The sequence below is a fragment of the Bactrocera tryoni genome, chromosome 5 (genome assembly GCF_016617805.1).
Source record: "Bactrocera tryoni isolate S06 chromosome 5, CSIRO_BtryS06_freeze2, whole genome shotgun sequence".
Classification (NCBI taxonomy): domain Eukaryota; kingdom Metazoa; phylum Arthropoda; class Insecta; order Diptera; family Tephritidae; genus Bactrocera; species Bactrocera tryoni.
The window spans coordinates 68,018,678-68,043,867 of NC_052503.1; the positions used below are offsets into that span (position 1 = coordinate 68,018,678).

The window sequence follows — 25,190 nt, forward strand, 5'->3', positions numbered from 1 at the left end:
TTCGAAGGGGATAAAATCCGGGTAATGCGGATAGTTTAAAATAAGCAATATTTTCGATTATACAGATGGAATTAAACGCCGGCTAGTGCGGCTAAGCCAGAATACCCACAGTTACTTATTTAAAGAAGTAATCTGCTGGCGTTTTTGAATATCTGCATATCAAGCCGAACGGATAAAATTCGGATAAAATACGGATAATGCGAATAACCTGAAAATCACGCATTATATTATTCTTACGTTTATTAGAACTGATATAATGCTAAATTTGAATTATGCGGATGAGAAATATTCCTTTTCCCTGATAAAATCTGAATAATATTAGCATTTATCCAAAGAAAATTATCGCATTTTCGGCTATGGTATAAAAAAAGGACATATAAACAACAGAATTTTTCACTTTCAAATATTTTGTTTACCCTTTTTGTGCTTGAACATTGAAATAACCGTTAGCTCTTCTGCCAAGCAATCACTCATCCACCGCGCAATCCAGTAACATTTAACATGTCACCCATTTTTCATTCACATTCATTCATTTACTTTCTTCATACAAGTATTTGCATTTATAGCATTTTTGTCCCCAAAAGTATTTACACATTTCACACTCTGTGCGCTGTTTTCTTCGGCGTCACATTCGCTTTCCGCTTAACACATTGCAATATGAAATATTATTATAAATTACCAACACTTGACTTAACTGACTGCGAGTCCAATTGCTGAACAGCCAAGGACATGTAATGTAGTAAAAAGAAAGATAAGAGAGATAAGAAAAATAAAATAAATATGAAAAAAATCAGCAGCAAGAAGGACATGACGACAAGTGAGGTAGCCCTACTCGCGCTCATCCTTAACACTTTCATTCAATCTGAACTCCTCTCTTTACTCAATGCTATGAAAACGCATTTAACTCATGTATCGCTTTCTTCTGCTTCTTCTCCTGCAGCTCATCCATTCTACTTGCATTTCCCTTCAGTTAAATTTCAGCTTTACTTTTGCTGCACTGGCTCGAGTTTATCTCTGGTTGTAAGCTGAAGCGTAAATTCCCTGGCGCTCAATGAGACGCTTAAGTGCATTTTAATGGTTTCTCAGCATTACACGTTCGTGATAGGGGGGTCGACTGAAGGTGAAGAAAAACTGTGGTTGCTTTGATGAAAAAGCGAAAGTGCATTGAGTGGAAGAAAGTAGATATATATGTATTTGCAAGTGAATAATCGTGGCTATGGATGCAGTTATTATGTGAGTCTTGAAAGTAGAGGCATTCGAAAATTAACTCATCACTTAAAGCCGCCTCGATCCACCTAGGACCTAGGAGTCCGCCGATTTATCAAAAAATGTTAAGGACTATTATCTGTATTATCCACATTTTATCCGCTTAAAAAAACTATACACATGAATATCCGAATAAACGAAAACACCGATAAACTATCTAGTTGACGTATTAATGAATAACTGCATACGTATAAATTAAAATATGAGTGGTACGAGACCTCATGGGCAAGTCAATAATTAAAAGTGCCAATTTTAAATTATTTTTATATCCGAATTTTATCCGTATATATCCGAACCTTATCCGCATCCGGTAGTAAAGTTAAAATACGAGTAATAATAGGTAAATCAGTAATTCGGTGAGAGCTCTTTGTGTTATCCTAATATTATCCGTATTGTATCTATATCAACGGATAGCTCGGATAATCTGCACTCATCCTATTTTTAAATATTTTACATATTTATTCCTGGTGCAGATGTACTGGGTTTCAATGTCATATATCATTATTATTTCTGGAGCCACTGGTACGAAAAAGTACCTAGTAGCCTTTTCGCGCAGCTAAATTAATATATTTCAATAAAATTATAATTGAGAAAACAGTTTTTGCCTTAACCCAGCTAGCTACTCGACTAACGATATGCTAGATTAAGGATCAGCTGTTATACTTGCTTCTGTTCTTCATTTTGTATTTGTTCTAATGATTAAAGTTCATCAGATGATTGTTATTTTATCAATGATTACAACCAAATTTACAGTCTGGACAACAACCGGCAGAGTTGCATTCCAGTTTCATCTCGATTTTAATTCGATTAAGAATTGATGTAGTAAAAAGATTTTTTTAATTAATCGTTCTGAAGTATTTAATAGAGCAAAGGCCACAAGTCCTATAAAAATAAATTTTATAATCGTACTTTTCTAAAAACTGTATTAAATCGGACAAAAATTCTTTCCTTTAATTGTAGTTTCAAATTCCGAAACCTCATATTTATGCATAAAATGTCTTCTTGTTTCCTCAATCTAGTCAAACAAAGCCAAAACTAATTATCGCCGCGTAAAATATTATACTGAACACACAAAACATGTAAATTGGGAAACTGAATTAAACGCCTGTGACTATTACAAATTTTGGCTATTTTATGCAAGTGCCTTTTGTACTTCTGAGTATATAGCATACTTGACTTTGAGGCTACAAGGAGTCGGTTTCGAAAAAGAAAGCAGCTTCTTTAAGGGGGTATTGGCATGTAATCACTTCGAAAAATCGATTTTTTTTTTATATTTTGACAGTGAAACCAATTGAAAACATGCTGTGAAAAAATCAGACCGAAATTCATAGTATTTGATAAGTTACAGCTCATAGTCGCCGACGTGTCGTAAGCGACTGTCTACCAGGCGCCATGACAAGTCTGCAGTCTCTTGAAACTTTAAACGCATTTTTCTCGAATCATCATTTTCTGAAACTGTCATGGTCCTAAAAAAAAAGTATTCAACCGATTGCTTTAAAATTTACATATGTTCTTCTACTCATTTATAGTTATCGTCCCTACCAGAATTGTTTATTTTCGAAAATATTTTCATATTTTTTAAACGATTTTTAACGAAAAAAAAACAAGATATTCGTGACTTTTTTTTGTAGTTCGACATTTTTTTTTTGATGAAATTGATTATATGTCGTAGTGACGATAGCCGCAGAACTACTGAATAATAATCCATTCAATTTTTTTTATTTCAAACAACATGAACAGCCGCTATCACAATGACCAGTGAACTACTTTTTTTGTTGGGGACTACTTTGATTTAAAAAATATATATATTAAAAATGTAAAAAACGGAAAAAAAAAATTTTTTTGTACATTTTGAAATACAAATAAAAATATATTAAAAGATTAAAGTGATTGAATTTTGTTGTCGCATAAAAAAAATTCCTTAAAAGTGGTAAAATGTATGCGTTCACATGATAGTATCCTCTTAAGAGAAGAGGACGTTCATAGAAATTCAGATTGATATTTCAAAAACTGAGGTACGACGTTTATATGTTCTATTCAGGGTATAAATATACCCTTCATATTCATATAACAAGCCCGACTAAACAATCAAAAATTAGTCCTTGTATGGAAAACTATTATATTTCATAATATCTATTCACGAAATTTGGCATGAAGTATTGCCTAAGCAGCATCACAATCTCCGAAGAAATTATTGAGATCAGACAACTATAACAATTGCCATATTGACCAATTAAACTCAAGTTCTTTTGTATTTGTGAAGGGTATCATAGCTTCAGTGCAGCCGAAGTTGACGTTTTCTATGTTTAAGTTTTAAACCACATACGTGTATACTATAAGCAGATCAATATAATAATTAATACCTACAGATGTACCTTAATACAAGTATTTTCACTAAAGCAATTAGTAAACTTGCAATTTCGTGAGTCAGAAATGTAACTGCGTTTTAGAATATATCCAAAACTGGTCCACACCATATAAGTATTTATAGACCAACCCACGTACACATAGCACAAGTCTACATACATACATATATGTATATATTCGTAAAAGTATCTCCACTGCAACAATTCGCACACAAGATGATTCAATTAATTAACGCGCAATTTTCTAGTTCAAGATCAACAAAACCCGCTTTTATGGCGATTTTAATTAATTCTAAACTAATTCTTAATTGAGTTATTAGTGTGCTAATGTATTTAACAGCAATAACATATTCACATGCATAACTATGTAAGGTGGATATTTCAATAATATCAATCGTAATTAGTAATTTGTACGTGAATGAATAATTTAGCAATCCTATTTATGTGTATTAAATTAAATATCGCAATACTAAAAAAAAACGCTAAATGGATTTGATCAAAAATCAAGCAATTGTGTAAAATGTGTCAATATTTACAAATATATGTAAATATTGATAGTATATTCGTATGTTTAAACAGCGCAGCTACTCTAAAGGAGGGGAGAGAAATTGGATATTGACGAAAAAATAATTTATTGGTTCGCAAACGGTCGAGAGAAAAAGATAGACAGTCTGTAAAAGGAGTGCTAGACTGCCAAGAGAGATATAGAATGGCAGACAGAGATAAACAAAAACAAAAATTAGAGAGACGATCGAAAGCTAGGCGATAGCAATAGCGGACTGTTGAGAACGTGAACATATTCGAATTTCCTGACAGAGAAGTAGATGGTTATTATAGAAAGAAAAAGACAGATATTCGTGGGATAGAGAGATGCAAAAAATTCAGAGAGGAAAGGAAGAATGACAGGAAGGCAATATCTATAGTGAAACACTCAAGACCGATTATGTAATTTTCAACAATTTACGAGCTACTTCTGCATTTGTTTGTAACCAGTTTGAAAACCACTGTCTTAAACTGGAAGCAAATTCAGTTTTAGCAGAACTGACAACTGACAGATATGTGGTTTTTAGTATATTTCCGGCAGTATTTCTTACCAAATAAAGAGCAAGAGCACTATTGCATCCATATATCTTTAGTATATAGCCCTGGTACCGGAATTAATGTGGAAACTGTCATAATTTTTTTTTACAAAACTGTCGCTACTTATGACTTCAATATGAGACAAATATCAGATCAATTCCCACGACAGCCGGTTCTACGCGCCGGAATTCACTGGGATTTCTTCCGACCAAGGGCTGTTTTTTCGGCGATCTTACCCCGTTTGGATCGGTAAGTGTTAATTTGTGTTAACAAATATCAGATGAGTACCACTGAGGTGTTATCTACAATATCCGTATATTTCATTAAATAGATTATTTTGCATTTATCCATAACAAATGAGCAACATTTTTGAGAATATTCTCGTAAATTTGAAATTGATCTGGTAAATAACTTCGTAGTTATGAACACACCTTTATAAATCCTTTAACTTAAGTGAAATTGGCTTCCAAAGCGCATTAAACGTGTTTTTCTCGAAATAATGCTTTCAGAGTCAGTACCCAAGTTTTCTCCGAAACCGTAAGCCTTGTGAAATTTTCAAAAGAGTTTCTTGGATATACATATTTGTGCAGTGATGATCAAAGGAATAAGATTTTGGATAATAATCTCGTTGTTCAAACCAGTCTGAAGCATAAGCCTTTTTACAAGAACAAAGATTTTGATATTTGAGAAACCATCCATTTTTCGTAAAAAATCTGAGTTGTGACTATTTCTTGGTTCATTGCATGCATTTAACTATTGGTATTAGTTCAATTTAAGCGAATTTTAATTCAAAAAGTTTTTTTTTTTAACGGTAGTAGCCCTTCGACATTTAAAACGAAACCTCTTACTGTTTAGTGGCAGCCTGTCATGGCATATCCATCAGCTATCGAAGGCCATTTTAATTTTTTAACAGAAGAACTTACTGCCCCAAACAATTACGCGGACATTTCCTGTATTATATTTCACTCTATCGATTTCAAAAATTTAAACGAGTTTTAAAGCATTTTTAATTGCTGTGTCATCAGCAGACCTATTAACTCAATATCATTAATTAAAGTCAACATTAATAACATTATCTACATACATATGTATATTGAAATCGGCTATAAGCTTATGTCGATCAGCTGATCAACGACTTGACAGGCAAACAGAAAACAACTGTATGTAAACAAAAAAAAAGCTTGTTCAGCAAATTATCAATCAATAAGCGAACATTAGTAGATAGATGTTTATATCCATAAATAATTTTATACATATATACGTACATATTTCTGGTTAAATGATGAGAGTTTAAGACCACACATACCTATTTAGAGAGTACTTTATAATTCTATAATGAGTGGCCACAAGCACAAACTGATTTGTTTTTAATCTCTACTGAAGTACTTTTTGTATATTTATACACGTATGTATGTATGTATTTATGTATTATATGTGTTAACATATATTTGTGAATTGAAACTAAATACCAGTTTTGCGTTGTAAACTCATTTATAAAATAAGTTGATTAATAGATGTTTAATGATAGTACAAATTGATTAAAATGCTTGTCCATAGCTGAGTTAAACAAGTATTTAAATAGTTGTGCGCTGCATTTGATATAAATACTTTGTGGGCTAAAGAGTGGTTGGCGTTCGAACTGAAAACTCGAACCTGGTCCGATGCGAAAGTGATGTAAAAGCGAAAACGAAAATGCTGTAATGAATTGAAATGAGCAGGCCTACTCTATGCAGGTAGATATATATAATCGTATAAACAAACATACATATAGTACATATGTACATACAAATCCATGTAAATATGCTTGTGTGGGCCCAAGTGCGTATAAATATAGCACTATTGTGAACCAACGACCGAGTCAACAGAGTGGCCATAAATGCTAACACCAAGAACGTTTTACTAACCAGAAATGCACGTAACACAGTAAACGAGCTTAAAATATGCAAAATATTTCAATGCCAAGTACATAACTTAAATTTATGAATACACCTTAAAACAAATTTGGACATTTTTCTGAAGCATATAGACAAACATAGTACTCAATGGCATTGAAATGTTAAATGGAAAATGGTACTCTGAAAAAAAATTAAAAATTAAACAAAAAAATCAAAAGACAAAAAAACTTATAACTAAATTTTTGTAATTAATATTTAATTTAACAAAAATTAAAAGAAAAAACAAACAAAGAACAACAATGTAAAAAAATTAAAAAAGCTAAAAAAAATTTAATTATTAAAACGTTAAACTAAAGATGAAAAAATGTAAAAAAACAATCCAAAAAATTTAAACGAAAATATTAATATAAAATATTACAAAAAACAAAATGTTAAAGCTAATAAAACAATTAATTATTAGAAAGTTAAACTGAGGAAAAAAATATAAAACGAAATCGAAAAATTAAAAAAAATAAAACTAATGGTATCCCTTATCGAAAAAAATAATAATATATCTTACATGAACAGTTTGCTTTTTGAATAATTTTTATTGAATTAAAAATTTACAATAGGTGGCAGTACTATTAAAAAAATTATTTCAATAATAAAATTTCTAAGGCCTTCAGACTCTTTTTTAGTCTTTATTTTTATTGTGGAAGATAAAAATTTTCAAATACTTTCCTTTAAATACCGACTTGTCTTTTCCAGCCGATATAATACTATTACACTAGTTTTTTTGCCAATCTGACAATGCTTTTTGAATATTTAATATCTGGCAAACTTAATAAAATTATATTCATATAGAATATTTTTGGTTTTAATAAATGTAATAACTGAATAATGTAATATTTCAATACTGTTTATGTTAAATTAATAAAAAGATGTATTAATTTTTATGTGGCAACCCTTTTCAAAAATAATTTTAGTTGGAAGTCTTTTTATATGTATATAATGATTTTTTGATTTCATAATTTTTAAAAATTTTATATATATTTGGTAGAGTTACAAACTTATAAAAAGGTGGCTACACTCTTATATTACATATTTTTATATGTCAACCGCATTAGTTAAATTCGCAAATTACAGTAGGCCTTAAAATTGTTTTTTTTTTTTAATTTTTGATGCTTAAGTTTTCGATTATGTGGCAACCCTATAAATATTATTTTCTTTGTATTACACCAGCTTTTACTAAACGAATATTTTTACTTAAAGCTATTTATATAATACTCGCATCGACAGTGGTATGAGGTATATGCCTTTATAATGATTATGTGAAGAGCTAATCGGGATATAAATACTGCAGAGCAAACTAAGAACCAATTATATCAAATTAATTGAAAAGCGTTACATGTTTAACACTTTTTAACAATATATAATAAATCAATTTTTTCCACCGGAATCAGTTTCAGCCAAGGCCACACCGTCCCCTTAGCCTTTAAATAATTTATAATCGCATGTATGAGATAAGAGTAAAAATCACTCAGCGTTCGTATAATTTTTTCTTTAAAATGTAATTAATTACATTAAAACATTTTTTTAAAGAGGTAATAGAAAATGCAAAAGCATATTTTTTATTAAAATAAAATTTTATTAGCACACAAACGTAAAGATTGAAAGAAGCTTAACATCAAAAAAACCTACCGCACAAAATAAGCACTAAAATCGGTATGAGAATAAATGAAAAAAAACTGATCAAAGTCGGAACATTGAAATACACATAAGGATGTGAAAAAAATTGACGAAAACAGCAAATACAAAAGCGGCTTAAAAGAAAACCAGTAAAAATATCTGAAATTAAATCAAACTGCATGTGTGAGGAAAGGGAGATATCTACAGTCATATACCATAGATATATAATTATATAAAAAAAGTTTTCATATATACAGTGCACATTCATATAAACATATTTATTCTTCATTTACATACACAATATAGGTATATAAGTAGTATGTGCGTGCATTCTGTACTTGCACTTTTTGCTACACATGTTACTCATACGCCCCCCATGTCGCCAAACACCGTGCAATAAGATAAGCAGCAAAGCTAACAAAAAAAAAGAAAACAAATAACTACCCTTCACATGCACATTTATATAGCATTAATAGGTATAAAAATACCGTTAACTTAGTTTTTATTGATCAGAACTTTTTAGTAGATTATACCATAAGATTGCTTTGTATAATTTTTGGTGGCATATTTCGTGAAAAGATTTTATCAAGAGTTATTATCCATACACTAATTTAATTTTGATCGGTGAGTTTTTATGGCAGCTATATTTCTTCGGAAATTGTCCCTATGCCTTCGATAATAATAGATGCCCGATTTCGTTAAGATATCTCATCAAATACAAAGTTTGCCATACAAGAACATGATATCATTCATTCAGACGACCGATACTGACGGTTCCCGCAAATGAGCAGCTTCTTGGTCAGAAATGGACGTTTGCAAAACTTCAGAACAATATCTTACAAACTGCCTTAGTTCAACAGGCTGTTCATGTAGACATACAAGGTGTGTTCCAAAGTAAACAAGCCTTAAAAAAGCAGAACAAATAGTTTTTTCGGCTAAATCAATTTATTTTATTCAAAATAGTCTTCTTCTGCTTCAATACAGCTATTTGCTGCGGAACAAACCGTGCACACACCATTCGTAAGCCCAAATGTTCGGTCAAAATGCGATAAATCGATGTTTAGGAGATTTTCAATTCCATTTCCATGAATTTTAATGATGATTTCGGCTGATTTTTGATGAATTCACGCACAGTTTCGATGGAATTTCCTGTGATCACGGATTTTAATTGGCCCATATGTTGACCGTCATTTTTGTCCTCACGACCACTTTGAACACGTTGAAACCACTCGTGCACTCTGCTACGGGATAGGCAATCATCGCCATAAACTTTTTTTTATCAATTGAAACGTTTCGGTAAAAGTTTTACCAATTTTATAACAAAATTTGATGTTGGCTCTTTGTTCGAAGCTCATTTTCGCACCGATAACATAGACATAGTGGCACTTAAGACGCAATAACTTTACTTCCAATCAATGAAATATCATGAAATTCTCACTGGAAAATTGATAAAGATAGCAGATTTTAACGCATTAGTAGACATCAGACGGCGCCACCAGAAGGCGCTAGATTCAAAAGGTCCTGTTTACTTTGGAATACACCTTGTATATATTTTTGGGTCAGAGTTACAACCTCTCCAAATAAAAATTATCAAAGTAATGAAAAAAATACGTCATTTAAAACAAGATTTTACAGAAAGTTTTTGCATTTTTGTAAACAGGGTTCCAACTTATCAATAAATCAGTGGTCAATTTAAGTAAATAAAGTTTTTGAGTGAATTTAAATTACAAAAACTTAAAAGTAATCAAATCACATTTTTGGAGCAGAGTTAAAAAATGTAAATAATATTCGAAATTTTGTGGACAAACTATGAAAACATTTCTTAAAGGCACCTGAAAGCATAAATTTCAAAAATTTATTTGTTCAATTTATAAATTAATTGTTTGTGTTTGGAATTTTTTACTATTCCATCTCACTGCCACACACATCGCTAATGGACGGTAAAATTGTTGATTATCATTGTTGTTGATTGTTATTGAAAGTGAGTATATGTATGTGTGACAGCTCTTCGCATTTATTACTTTGCCTTTGTGTGCATGGCCGTTGTTACTGCTCGCACGAGTATTATTATTGTTGATTCAAGCGCTTTTTGTTAGTCAATTTTCGTGCGCGTCAGAAAGTGTGGTAATTGCAGTGTTTACTATTTTAATTTTTGCACTCAGCAATTTGCACAAATTAATTTTTTTTGCAAACTATGATTTTCAATTTTCGCTTTTGTTAATGCTTTTTCATTTGCCTGAATTTGTTTTCTTTTTCAATTTTAGTCTATATATTCCAAAAAATACCCTTTTAAAATATGTTGAAATAAATGCCTCGCGCTATTTGCTTTAATTTGACAGCAGCCACCTGAGTGTAAGTTTATTGCTATTTTTTGTGGTTTAACTGTCAACAGGCATAGTTGAAACAAAAACAAAAACAATACCGAACATCAAACAAACAGCCGGTAATACTTGTGGGTTTAAATTGCTCACCAAGCAAAAAAAGAAGATATTTGAAATAATTTAACAATATTAACAATAAGCATTAATGACGCATGAATGAAGTGTGTGCAAAAACTGCATGCGAGACAGAGATTTCAATTCACTTAATTAGCAATGACAAGCAGTAAATTTTTAAATATGCTTTGCACTTTTTCATAAATTTTTAATATTTGAACGAAGTGGATTCTTTGACAAAATAAATATTGAGATAAAGCCGGCATTTATTGGTAAACGAAATTGAAGCAAATGATCATGATATGGAATAAGTTAGCTTATAGCCTTGACAGACGGCAGCGTTAATCCGGATTAACTGCGCTTGTAAAAATTATGCCTTAAGTTATGAAATTAGAAACTTTTAGTTTTTGTTTAATGAAATTTTTAGAATTGCAATTGAAAGCATTAAAATCATAAATATTACAAAAATAATATATAATTATATGGCATTACCGTTAGGCGTGAAAAAATATTTAAGCTGAACTGTAATGTTTCGAATTATTTTAAAACTCATAGTTATGAACAGATGGCAACTTCATTACAAATTATAAAAGCATTATATAAAGGTGACACGTAATATTAATAATCTAGACAGTTTTTGTTTTGCCAGAAAACTATTGAAAATTTTGAACTTTCACTTATTTTAAATAATTATTACACATAATTATATGGTAACACTGTTAACTAACAATCTTAAAGCTTAATTAAAACATTCAGTGGATTTTAGGCATGACAAATTTTTTTTATTATTTTTTATCTAAATATAGGGGTTTGAATGTTAAGTTAAATAATATTCTGTATATGCGATTTATAAAATTTATTTTTTAAAACACTATATGACTAACAAAAAAATGTGGCAACAGCAAAATTTTTTGCCTGTTGTTTTGCAGTTTCTCCAGCGTAAAAACTTTATCATTTTTAAAGCATTATTGTTTTGAGGAACTGCTGAATAAATATACCAAATTTCTGGTTAAATTTAGATTTTACAAAAATATGACAACCTTGAACAAAATATATTTTAAATTAAAAACAATTGTTCAAAAATTTCTTTCGTATTAATTTTTTATCACTCTCAGTGTTTTTGTAATATAATATTCCATTTTGCATTAAATAATTTTAAAACGTGGCAGCACTACTTTGCATAACTATTTCTCAATTCAATTATACTGTTAAATGAATATTTTAAAGAGTATTAATGATATCAAAATTTAGATATATTGTTGCTGATTTTTAACTTACAGTTATCTGTCACATATGAAGTGTCAAATGTCATCTGCCAATTCTCACAGTATTGGTTACTTTAAGCAAGATATAAAATGCCTAATTTATGGACGGATATTTAATTCTAGTTCGATTTAAAATTGTTTTTAATTTTTCGAATTTTTTATTTTCTTGCTTTCAAATCATATAAATGCATTTTTTAGAAGTAAATTTCCATCCACATTTCGCACTTTTACCCTTTAATTAAGCCTAATGAAGCGAGGCAAATATTTATGCACACACATGTAATTCGCTAATGAAACATGCTGACGAATGCACATCGCACCAGTAATTAATATCACATTGTCATGCACATATATACATATATATAGTATTCATTACTGTTTTCATTACTGCTATGCAAGTTCAACATCAGAAATATATTTTTTTCCTCTTCCATTTAATCTCTGTTTTTATACTCTCGCAACAATGTTGCTAAGGAGAGTGTTATAGTTTTGTTCACATAACGGTTGTTTGTAAGTCCTAAAACTAAAAGAGTCACATATAGGGTTATATATAGCAAAGTGATCAGGGTGACGAGTAGAGTCGAAATCCGGATGTCTGTCTGTCCGTCCGTCTGTCTGTCCGTCCGTCCGTGCAAGTAACTTGAGTAAAAATTGAGATATCATGATGAAACTTGGTACACGTATTCTTTGGCTCCATAAGAAGGTTAAGTTCGAAGATGGGCAAAATCGGCCAACTTCCACGCCCACAAAATGGCGGAAACCGAAAACTTATAAAGTGTCATAACTAAGCCATAAATAAAGATATTAAAGTGAAATTTAGCACAAAGGATCGCATTAGAGAGGGGCATATTTGGACGTAATTTTTTTGGAAAAGTGGGTGTGGCCCCGCCCCCTACTAAGTTTCTTGCACATATCTCGGAAACTACTATAGCTATGTCAACCAAACTCTACATAGTCGTTTCCTTCAGGCATTTCCATATACAGTTCAAAAATGGAAGAAATGGGATAATAACCACGCCCACCTCCCATACAAAGGTTATGTTGAAAATCACTAAAAGTGCGTTAACGGACTAACAAAAAACGTCAGAAACACTGAATTTTACGGAAGAAATTGCAGAAGGAAGCTGCACCCAGGTTTTTTTTTTTAAATTGAAAATCGCCCACTTATGGACCAAAAACCATATCTCAGGAACTACTATACCGATTTCAATGAAATTCGGTGTGTAATATTTCCATAACACCCTGATGACATGTACGAAATATGGGTGAAATCGGTTCACAACCACGCCTTCTTCCAATATAACGCTATTTCGAATTCCATCTGATGCTTTCTCTGTATAATATATACATTAGGAACTAATGATGATAGCGGAATAAAACTTTACAAAAATACGGTATTTGAAAAATATGTAAATGACGTATAATGAAATCTCGATTATCACTTTATCATGCGAGACTATAAAATGTTCGGTGACACCCGAACTTAGCCCTTCCTTACTTGTTTCTTCTAATTTAGCAAATCCACTCCACACACAAGCACTATTGTCTGTCTTTTCGTAGTTGTAAAAATATACAAATATATAATTTTTTTCTTGTAGCTTTTTTAATATAATCGTCATAATTACTGCCACTCTGCGACAAGCGCGCCAACCGAGGTTGTGATTTTGATTATAATCATTGAATTCCCCATGACCAAGCAGAAGGGATTACATTTAGTATAAATATGTTCATTTGTGAAGTCATTAGTTGGAAAATATTTGCGGTAGATATCATCTTTCTTTATGACGGTAATTTAGTTGAAATGGCAAGAGAGTGAGAAAAGCATTATTACAATCATTTGTTGGATTTAACATATAATTTGGGATTCTAGTTTTCATTTGTATTACATATTTACCTTCAATGTAACCCGTTATATTCACTTACAAGTTTGAAAACCGCGTGTTTTTGATATTTCTTTAACAGGTGTTTTATTTAATAATTAAAGAAAATTAAGTGCATTTACTGAATTTAATGTACTTTAATAATTGTTGATTTATTCTGAAAAATATTAGACCATCTTGTTCCTAGCGCCGGTCTTCAGAAGGACCTCCGAAAATAATTACCACAAATCCAAAAGCCGAAATGTTTCTTCTTCCCATAGATAAATACAGCAAATTTACACGGGATTTAGTTTTGACAAAATGGCGACTAAAAACAATTATATTATTGTATTTTGTATTAAATTTTCAATTCAATTCAATTTTTGGCAAAATTCTTATTCCTTCGATCATAACTTTACAAACATGTAGTTCTAAGAAGTGGTGCGAAAATTTCACCTCTATCGGTTCAGTCATTTCGGAGAAATTTTCACATTTTATGTTGGTTACAGTGGGAGTCAATAAAATTTAGGAATTGGTGCTTGAGCATCGACGATTTACAGTCAGAGAGCTTACTTGCATCTTTGAAATATTTAAAAGATCAGTGAAGACCATTTTGAAAGAGCATTTGCGCCTAATAAAAGTGAAAGCTCGAATGGTTCCAAAATCACGGAATTTTTTCGAAAACACGCGTCGCGTTAACGTCTGTGAAACAATATTCTCCATGCTTACGACCGGAAACAGACAAGGTTACGTGGACAGTTTTTTTCGATTAGCGAGGTCTGGCGATTTCTAAATCCTTTCCGACCGGCCAAACTGTCAACAAGGAATACTATTTGAGTGCTATGCATCGTTTGTGCGAAGCCGAAACCACCGCATTAGCCTGATTTAGCTCCGTGTCACTTCTGGCTATTCAGCAAACTCAAACGACCGCTCCGTGGAAAACGCTTTGAGTTCATTGAAGACATTAAATGTGAATCGCTACGGGCATTGAAAGCTATTCCGTAAATTGACTTTAGCAACTGTTTCGAAAATTGAAACATTAGCACAAGAGCATTGGGTCCTAAAGGTACTACTTTGAGAGGGCCATATAGATTTTGAAGAATAAATCAAAAATTTTAAAATTATGAACAAAGTCTTACTATTTTTTGCCCATAGTGGTATATTTGCATAGCCATTTTTATAATTTTAAGAATCTAAAGATATGTTTTCCCTCATTTACTCGCACAAGAGTCATATATATCTGATTTCGCGGTCACTGATATAAATTTTAACTATTTGATGCTCAATTACTTCATAGCACTTATTTATATTTAAGCACAATTAAGTTGTGGTAGTTTTTTTTCTTGAAATAAGAAAGATGCCGTAAATGAACGTGCGTTATAATATTTATAAAAAATTTTAACTTTTAGTAAAAAATTATACTGGAATTTTTCTTTATGAATTTTTTTGAGTATTCCTTTTTCTTTGATTAAATTTTCTTTTTTTTTTTGTTATAATGCGTCTTTTAATTCATCATAGTTATAAAGTAAGCAAAAAGTTAAAAAAAAAACAACTTTATATTTTTTCGATATAGAAAAAATCAATTTCGCAAATTGGATGTTTTATAAAACTCACCTTTCGTACAGTTTCGTGTGAGATCTGCAAAAAAAAATATTATATTATGATCAGTGGCAAAATATTTGGAAATAAAATTCAATAATTTCATAAATTTTATGAATACAATTTTATAATATTATATAATATATGTATGTATATATATGGCAATTCGAACTAATCTTAACAACTAGTCTTAAAAGATTCTTATAAACATATGCTAAGCTTTAAAATATCAGTGTACATTATTATTACTTTTTTCCCACTAAATAACTTTTTTCATGCTTGTGAAATAAAGTAAATTTAAACTTTTTTTGAGCATTATAAATTCGTATCAATTGTGAGAAATCGTATTCAAATCAAGCAGAAAAACACAAAAAATAAATTTGACTGCAAGCAACGCTAACCGGAACGCATAAAAGTTGTATAAACAAACTTCAAATTCTAAATTCGACAGCTGACCCCAGGGACAATTTGCAACGCATTTCCATAACTCAAAGCAAGCGTGACGAAAAAATAGAGAAAAAACAGAAACAAAAGTAGAAAAGTCGGTTAACGAAAAGAGAAATAGAGAAACAAAAAAATAAATGAGTAAAACGCGGAAAGTGTTAAACAAAAAATTGAATAGAATATGTTTAAAAGATAATATATAAAAACTAAAGATGATAAAAGTTTGAAGAGTTTAAGGTAAATGATTTTATGTACAGCCATGAAATCGTCAAAGTGTTTATGAGTTTATGAAACTTTAAGCTCAAATCGTCAAAGTGTTAATGAGTTTATGGAACTTTAAGCTCAAATTGGCATTTTGCTCTATGTAAAGGAGCATAAACTGTGAAAACACGCAGCAAACCAGCCATAAATAGCCAATGGTTCTTGCTGACCTTCCCGTACAACTCCTCGCCACATTTTCCACCTTTCCCTGTTTCTCTTTTTCTTGATCTCTCACTCTAGCCATGATTCTCTTATCTCTTTCTTTGTCGCATTACCCTGTTACAGCCGCTCTCGCCACTCAGCTGCTTTTTGTTTACCTTTTGGCTGTAAAAGCTGCACAAAGACTCGCCAAACCGGCAGCTGGCTGCCTTGTTGGTCGATTGACTGATTTTTCGGATTTTATTACAAACGCTAGTTTGACTGTCGTTTTGTTTAGCTTTTCGTTTCTGTTATTGCTTTGGCTTATCGGCGCTTCTCCGAATCTATTGGTTGCCAGTACTCTTTTAGCATTTCTTGTTTTCATTCTCACATTCGTTATTGTTGTTGTACGTGTCTTTTATTGCCATCGACTTTAGTTTAATATTCCGCACAATTCAAACGGTTTATTAAAGCGCGCGTGCCCACACATAAGTTCTGTGGTTAGGTCTTCTTTTATTTCTTTTAATTTTTTTAAATGTGGTTGTTGTTAGCTGAATTCAATTGCTTTCTGCGGTTTGAGTTTGCAGTGATTTTCTATTGACTCAACTGGTTGGCAGCGTTACGCTTTGTGACTTTTCAATTCTGGCGCCGAACGCTGATTACCTTTGTTGTTGTATTGTTCATTTTTAAGCTTTGATTTGGAAAATTGGAAAAGCTTGTTTTAAATAATTTGAATGGAAGGAAAGGTCTTCAAAGAGTTCTGCCGATTATAGGTGAGAGTGCGACAAGTGAGAAAAAATAAACCAAATGTTCAAAAACGTTCTTCACGTGAATTTAGATGGTGCTAGAATCAATCCATAAAGTTTAGATTATTTTGTGGCAGTCAGGCTAAGCAATTTCCGTTCTTTTTGCCACTCTCTCTTTCATTATTTATGGTTTATTTTCCTGTCCTTATTAAATGTGGAATACTAACTCACTATAGTATGTTTCTGCAACTTTGGAGTCTCCCCCAGTCATTTCCTCCTCTCTAGTCATTCTGACGATGTTTGAAATATTTTTGTCTTGGGAAGACATAGTTCTAGAACACTTATCCAGGATATCCCATAAACTTATAGAATGACACTAGGTCTTTATAAAAAGTAGTTCTATTATTAACTACTTTCATGAGAAATTTCTTAATTTTAACGCCTGACAACTAAAGTCTGAACTTAAGATCTTCAATACTCTAAACAAGATTTCGTACATATTTTCAATAATCTAATAATAAACTTGTTTTTGTTCCAAGAGTAATCGGAGAAACTGCCAATAACCACCTAATAACCCAACCGAATTCTTTCAAGAAAAGGGGTGAAGAACGCCATCAAATCACATCGTGATGAAACTAATATGGATGCCAGGCAAGAGCTGAATCGTGGATAACAGAAAAGTTGAAGAACTGGCAAGAAAAGGCACTTTAGCTCCGTTATCACTATATTCGTGCGTTCTTGATTAATTTAATGGTAATATGTATTATTCGAAAATACTTTTTTTGCTTGTTAGAATGGCAAGACCTGTTCATTAAATGAGTCATAAAATTTGACATGATGAAGGTCAATAATTATATATGCATATATCCGGTCTTGAAATAGTACATACTTATTTTAACTCAACTCAATTTAGTTTATATTTATTCTAAGTTTATAGTTTCTGTTAGTAATTATTCATAAAATTGATTTTATTTAACCCATAAATCGCTTAGATCATTTCTTTGCAATTCGCACCGTCTGTCATACAGCTGTTGAACTAGCCGTGAAACGTGATTGAAACCAGTTTGACACAAAGAGATATATAACCATGCAAAGTCACCTGACCGTATGTCACCATAAGTGAATATGTAACTAACCAACAACAAGAAATCTATTTTTTATAAAAAATTTAAAATATTTATGTATTTATACAGATGACGGATATTCTACTCGCGTAAGTTGTGTGCGAGACTTCGGCTTGTTAGTTTGCCGGGGTGCGAAAATAATCTCAAACAGGTGTTATCTAGCAGAGGGCGCCATTAAGCAAGAGAATATCGAATATTTAAGCTCATAAGCGTATTCATTTGTAAGATGACCGCAAAAACCGTCCAGCAAATAAAAGGTCGCAGCAAACTTACGACGTCTTTTCAAGATCCACATTTCGGAGAACACAAATTAATCCTCTACACTAATATATATTTTCATAATATAACTTTTTCAGACTTCGTACTCACACAGCCTTGCCATGCTAATTGAGTTACTATCATAAACACATCTTTACGTCTTTCCTTACAACCAGTCCCACAATTTCTCACATTTTTCTCGCACAGCATGACTGCAAACAAATCGGCTTGCTAATGAAACGCTCGAGTGAACTTGACCTTGAGCTTGTCTAGTTAGTAAACGAACGCTGCCTTTCGTGTTGTTAAGCATTTTGCTAATATCTGATTTATTATCAAATTCTTAACGTAATCATTATATAAATTACATGTACTGTAGAGAGAAATATATAGCAATTTGCTGCTAGTAAGGGGTGTCAGCTGTGTGTAATTGACAGTATCTTTACGATGGAAATAGGTTTACAACAGACAATGTTTGCTTAGCCACAGTAAAATTTGGTCGTAAATATAGTTTATATTTTAACTATGTTGAGAGTTACAGAATTTCTGAATAAAAATTAAAGCTTTTAGGAAAAGAGTATAGTTAAAACTCTAAAGCTTTAGTTTCTAAGCTTTTATTCAAAGCTTTTCCGATTTTTGACGCGAACAGCATTCTTGTACGTTCCAGTGAGCTAGCAGAAGTATAATAGTTAAACTCGACAACTCGACTAATAATGTTTTCAATTGCAATATAAAAAGAGTATATTCAAGAAAGCTATTGCAGTATTAGAAGTTCGGTTAAAGATTCCTTAAAGCTTTCCCGATTTTTAACGCGGATAACAGTTTTCTGAATCCCGGCCAGCTCGCAGAAGGATTAACTGCTTTAGCTCGACAAAATTCGAATGGTTTTTTCAATTCCAATATAAAAAGTAGTAGATACAAAAAAAGCTTTAACAACATTGGAAGTTCTGTAAAAGCTTCATTAAAGCTCAGCACAAGCTGGAGCTATAAAAAGTATAAAAAGCAAAAAATGTAGTGCTTTTTGAATGCTAGTACTTTAAAATAAAAGAGATCACAAAAATTTTGACGACCTAGTCTTCCAACAACTATTGAACGAAGTTTTAGAGCGAAAGCTTTTCGATTTCAGATAAATTAGGGAGAAATTTAAAAAAAAATTTCTACTACAAACATAATTTATGAAAGCTTTTTAAAATATTTAGGAATTGAAATTGAAATTGACTCGAAATTACTAAAGAATTTTAAATATTTGTCGTTTGCTATTTCATGCAATGGAAGGCTCATTTTATAGGAGCTTCATATACATACATACCATATATACTGCACATAGAAAAAATAACACCTTCAAAGTACTTTCAACCTCATTCATCTCAATCTGAATTCCCAAATGCCACATAAAAAGTTTTCAACTCCAATTCATTCGATTTCTACCGACAACCACAAAGAAGAATCGTAGAAAATTGTAAAAATATAATATCAAATGCCTAACTAAATGCTCTCTTTGCATTTTCTTCTTATACCCTTCGTCTTAGCTGCCACTCGGAAAGTCTTCTTCGGACTTCCGTTAGCACAAATCGAACGCAGCATAAAAATTAGCTTATTTCCTTTACTTCCTTTTGACGTAGTTACTACCACTTCTTCTCTACATTTTCTTTCTTCGCTTTTCTATTTTCTTCAGTGCTTACGTTGGAGATATTTATGACAATAATTTACGGGAGTAAAATCATTTAATAGAAAAAAGTAACAGCATCGAAGGGTGAAGGCAACACATGATTTATTCAAAAATTTGGAGAGTTTCTAGAAGGCCAGAGCAAGAAGGAGTGAAAAATAAAAGTAACAAGACATCAATACGATCTTTATACATCCACATTTCAAGGCGAATATATGAAAACTATTAAAATAGATTTTGATTTATCCGAATCCGAAGCTATCATACTCCTCGGAATGTTGTATTTTTTACCAGAACAAGAAGTTGTCGACACTTAAAGAATCTTGTACTTCCACAGACCTAGACTGGCACTGGACCAAAAGGAGCAACTTTAGTGTTTAGCTTAGGTTAAGGTATAGGCATGAACCTCGCGCCAAAGCTAACTCTGGATCTCACTTGAACAACTGTGAATGTTTCTCTTTTGTGATATCCAAAACTACTCAAAATTTGTCACGCAATCATCTCATAAATCGACGAAGCGTTTTGAGCTACCAAAAACATAAATTTGTTAAGGCGGTTGATATAAATACCAGACGCTTTACTAGGTTCAATCTCAGTCTGGAAAAAACTTAGCACCTTCTCCACATAGCTTGAGCAAAAAGCCGCACCATGTCGGAACCACTAGAAATCATGTGCGGCGAAGAGAACAATTTTACTACTGGTAGGCGTTTATGCTTCCAGTAAGGCCTCTATTCGGTCGTATGATGTCTTTTGGCTTCTATCATACAGTTTGGAAAAAGATATTTTTCTTTCGTATATGTAAATACCATTGGCATATCTAATTCAGAAGCTTTTACCATAATTGCTTTTAGAGCTTTTTAGTATGCAGGGAAGGATCTCTAAAGTTTCGAGATTAATAGCCTAACTTCTCAGTTTATTACTTGCGTTCACTATGGCGGTTCTTAAGGCATACCCATATCGTTACTTCAATCACAAATGCATAAACTTCTCCACAAAAAGCTTTCAAGCTGCTCGTATCTCTACTTTAACTCGACTCGCTGATTTTCATAGTCCACAAATGGATGACTGCCGCTAATATCTCTTCATTACAAAGTTAGCGCATATTTCAAGGCGACTTTGTAAGTAAGCCTAGTCATGCTAACGCAAAAAGAGACATCAAGATTGTAGGCTGACAAAAGCAGCAACAACAATGTCAGCGGAAAGTTTGCTAAAACAAAAATCAAGCAAAAGAATTAAGTTGGAAACATCATTAGTAAAAGTTTGACCGTCGACGGAGTTTAGCGGCAGAAATTGAGCTGTGGATATTGAGGCGAAAAGGAAGCAAAGCCAAAAAATAGTAATGATAACTAGTAAGCAATAACAACACGAAGCTAAATTATAGCAAATTTAATGTAGCCAATGTAGCTGTCAATGGCAATGAGTCTTACAACAAACTAACGAGCACGAGAACGCTACGTCATTAGAAGCGCTAAAAGCTTGAAAGAAGAGAAAGGGTGACCAAAGAGGGGTAGAGAGGTAGGGAGAAAAGTTAAGCTGTTAGTTCCGAGAGCGCGCGACGCTACCATGAATGACACGCGAACTAACCGCCGCCTAACAAAATTATTCCAAAAGGGCAGTAGCCACAACAACAGAGAGTACAACAACAATAAATTACAACAACAGTTACGAAAAAGCAACCAACAAAACTGTAATCAACTCTGAAAGCATTAGTTATACAACTGCGAGATATTGAATTCCACCTTCATGCCATAGTGTTCAATTGTAGTGGTGTGGCAGTGAGAGCATGAGATAGTGAAGGTTCAGTAGTCGCAAAAAGTTTCCGCACCATTAGCACTAAGTATTGAAAAGTTATATATATGCTGTTTGAAAGAACGATTTGACGCAAGCCAAAATGGTGAAATCGAAATTGAGACATGGAAAACTTTTGCGTAAGAAGACCCGTTAAGCCCAACGGAGACAGTTCGACGGGGAAGCTTAGCTAAATGAGCCAAACTAATGACTAAAATAAACGGTTATGACTTTATTTAAAGGTTTAAAGGCAAAGATGTTCAGTTATAACCGGAAGCTTTTGGGTCGACGAAGATTTGTTATAGCTGTATGCTAATGCTGAATCAAAAAAGTGAAGCTAACTAGATGAAATCGAAAAACATCTGTCTCCGCCTTGGTATCAAAATATGATCCAACCGTCTCGGTTTTCGTTCATATACTGTCTACTCCGCATGTAAATCAATTCATTGGCAGCTACACTCAATTTTTAAACCAGACTTTGAATCTTCGAATAACTTGTTCATATTATTCAGATATCCATACCGAACAGGGGCTCTTGTGTGTACTTAAGACCAATGGTTCTGGGGTTGTTTTTGGGTATGCGATCATAGTTACCAACTACCTTTCGAATACCACTTCAAACTACAAGTTTAGTGAGTTGTGCGCTTTGATCTATCTAAACAGGAGAGAAACATACTATACATGTCTTGAAACAGACTCTGAACGTCTGATTGAAATAACGAAAATTTTTTTATAGCAAGCAATGAAGGAGATTGAAAAAGATCTTTGCACAAATGTAAAATCAAAACTTTTGGGACAATTTTTGCGGTCAAGACTAATATTTATTGCAATTTCATGATTTTAACTCTTCATATGAAGTCTCTGGAGCCTATTCATTCCTGGCACTTTGAAGCTATATTATTATATGCACCTAAGTTTCGGGAACATATAACTATTGTCGTTAACTTGTGTATCCCAAAAAATGTTGTCCAAAATTTTCTTTCTACAGATCTCAGCGAAAGATTCTATTGAAAGTAGCCTACTTATTTTATTTTATGGATATGCTCATTCGTCTCATAAAGTTTCATTCCCATTTTTTAAGTATATCTAAGTACTTCCTCAATGCTGACCGGAAAAATCATTCCAAAACCCATAAGTACAGTTTAGTTTACCTGTAGGTAGCCCAATAACTTACCGAACCACAAAAAATCATGTACAACAAAAGTTGCAAACTTCTATAGCACTCAACCAATTCGACCTTGGTGACTTTCAGAACCGGCACATCACTCTAATAGGTGATCATAAGCAAGAAGGAAAGCATTAGAGGCTCAAAGCTGGATAATTTGTAAACTACTCACGCTGCAGCGGTCGCAGCCATTGCATTACCGACATAAGTTGACAGCTGCAGAACAGAAAATTGCGTTTACATTTCCCTAACGGCGCGACACGACGCGGCACGACGTCGACATTGAGTACATTTATGTTCACTGCAGGGTAGTAGGAAGGACGAAGAAAGTATAGGCGACTGGTGGTGAAAAGTTAAATGGGAATTTTATTATTATTAAAAGCAGAGAAATGAAGCGCAGTAGGAATAATGGCATAACCAGCTCAGATCCTACCACCCGCGCAGAAGCCTAAAGGCGCTTAAACGACGCTGCTGCTTCTGGGTACTTAACTTTGGCGCATTGGAAAAAGTATGTGTGCAATCAAGGAAAACATAATTATATTGGAAACCCGTTAGGTACTTGTCGTCATCGTTGTCTAGACTGGCTTCACCAGATGGTATGGCATTTGGTGGCACACTGAGTACTATTATGCGTTACTTCACACATGTCAAAAAAGGATGAGAGACGTGACTTTTGTTTATGGTGCTGTTGTGCCTCTGATTCAGTGGTTTAAGCAATGGAGAATAATGGTGCTTTTATAGAAAAGGAATTAGTGCAAATCACGCTCGATAAATTAAAACCTTGTCGAAATCAATGACCTCGTATATATTATATGTATGGTTTTTCATATACAAAACCAATCTGCCGTCTTCTTTTAAAATGAACCGGTCTATAAACTAAGTATAAGTATATATTTTGATAGAAGCATTCACTTCGCGAGATAATTCGCCTGATATCCAGCCAAAGATGTATGTCCGCTGTAATGCACAGAACTCTTAGCTATAGATCAAAAAGACTGTCACGTATCGACAAATCACAACACTGCTACTATACTTCTTCACAAAATCATTTTTGATTAAATGTTTGAGTTAGTCCATGTAAGAAAGAGGACAGACCGGTGCAGACTGTACCGGTTAATATATCGAATTATATATTGGGTAATATATCGTATTCACATTTCTGTTTATATTAGCCGAAATATTCTTCTATTATTATTCTTATTTGTACAGATTTAGAACTCCAAACCCGCTATATTCGCTATGTTGCATACTTCTTTCAGGAATACCTCTTTCAATATTTAAAGAAGACTGATTTGGGCTCCCTTATGGTTATCCGTTACATGCCGGTCTAAAGCCAATATAGTGCGCAATAATTATAAATTTTATACGTTTCGTCGAATAGTATGCGTAGGCTTTCTCTGTAGTTAATGAAGTTAATTTTCGGTTTTTTTTAGATATTGAAAGAAGCCATAAATTACATAGAATCAAAGTTTCCTACCAAAGATTTGTCACGTTTTGTTACACATTCGAAATGCCTCACCAAAATACGCACTAAAATACTCAATAGAACTGCTGTCACTGGATTAATCCGCAAATATAAATATTCAAATGGAAAAAACTTAATTACTATATAAATAGTTTCAGATCTCTCAGGTAAATACGTCCTTTTTAAATAATTTTCATCTTTTTGCGGTAACACTAATGAAACAAGCTTAGTGCAGGTTGTAAGCTATCTTCTATATATTAATCCACCTACCAACACCGCGACACACTTAAAGTACATTGAGGAAGTAATTTAGTCTAAGCCTTTACATGCATTTTGTTTCATTAACCGTTTCAGAAGTATAAATTCTGGCCCTACAATGAATGAAATAATATAAATAAACCTAAAATTAGGTAATATTACGTGTTGATAAGACATACAGTGAACTTTTTGCTTTTGACACTGAAATCAACTGCTACTTTTTAAGTACTTAACTATTACTTAATGACAGTTTCTTCCTCACTCTTTATATTTTTTACCAACGCAACCGTTATGACTTGATAAAACCTCCAAGAATTAAATGAAAGTCTGTCAGCTTGCTCGCGAATCTTCAATTTAACAAAATTGTTTGCGAATCAGCTGTAGTTACTATCCACCTTAACACTATTTGCCTGCCTCAGTAGACACCCATTTTCTCCGAACTACAAC

The 25,190-nt window shown here is 32.6% G+C and overlaps 1 protein-coding gene across 4 annotated transcripts in view; it reads right to left on the reverse strand.

The window, feature by feature from the left end:
* The window catches only part of LOC120779082 (Ig-like and fibronectin type-III domain-containing protein 2), a 205,850-nt gene that overhangs the window by 84,097 nt on the left and 96,563 nt on the right, over positions 1-25,190 (reverse strand). For all 4 annotated transcript variants that reach the window (XM_040111231.1, XM_040111228.1, XM_040111229.1 and 1 more), the window contains one exon: positions 15,449-15,472. The gene's annotated coding sequence lies outside the window, so the exon portion shown is untranslated. The remainder of the gene's footprint in view (positions 1-15,448; positions 15,473-25,190) is intronic.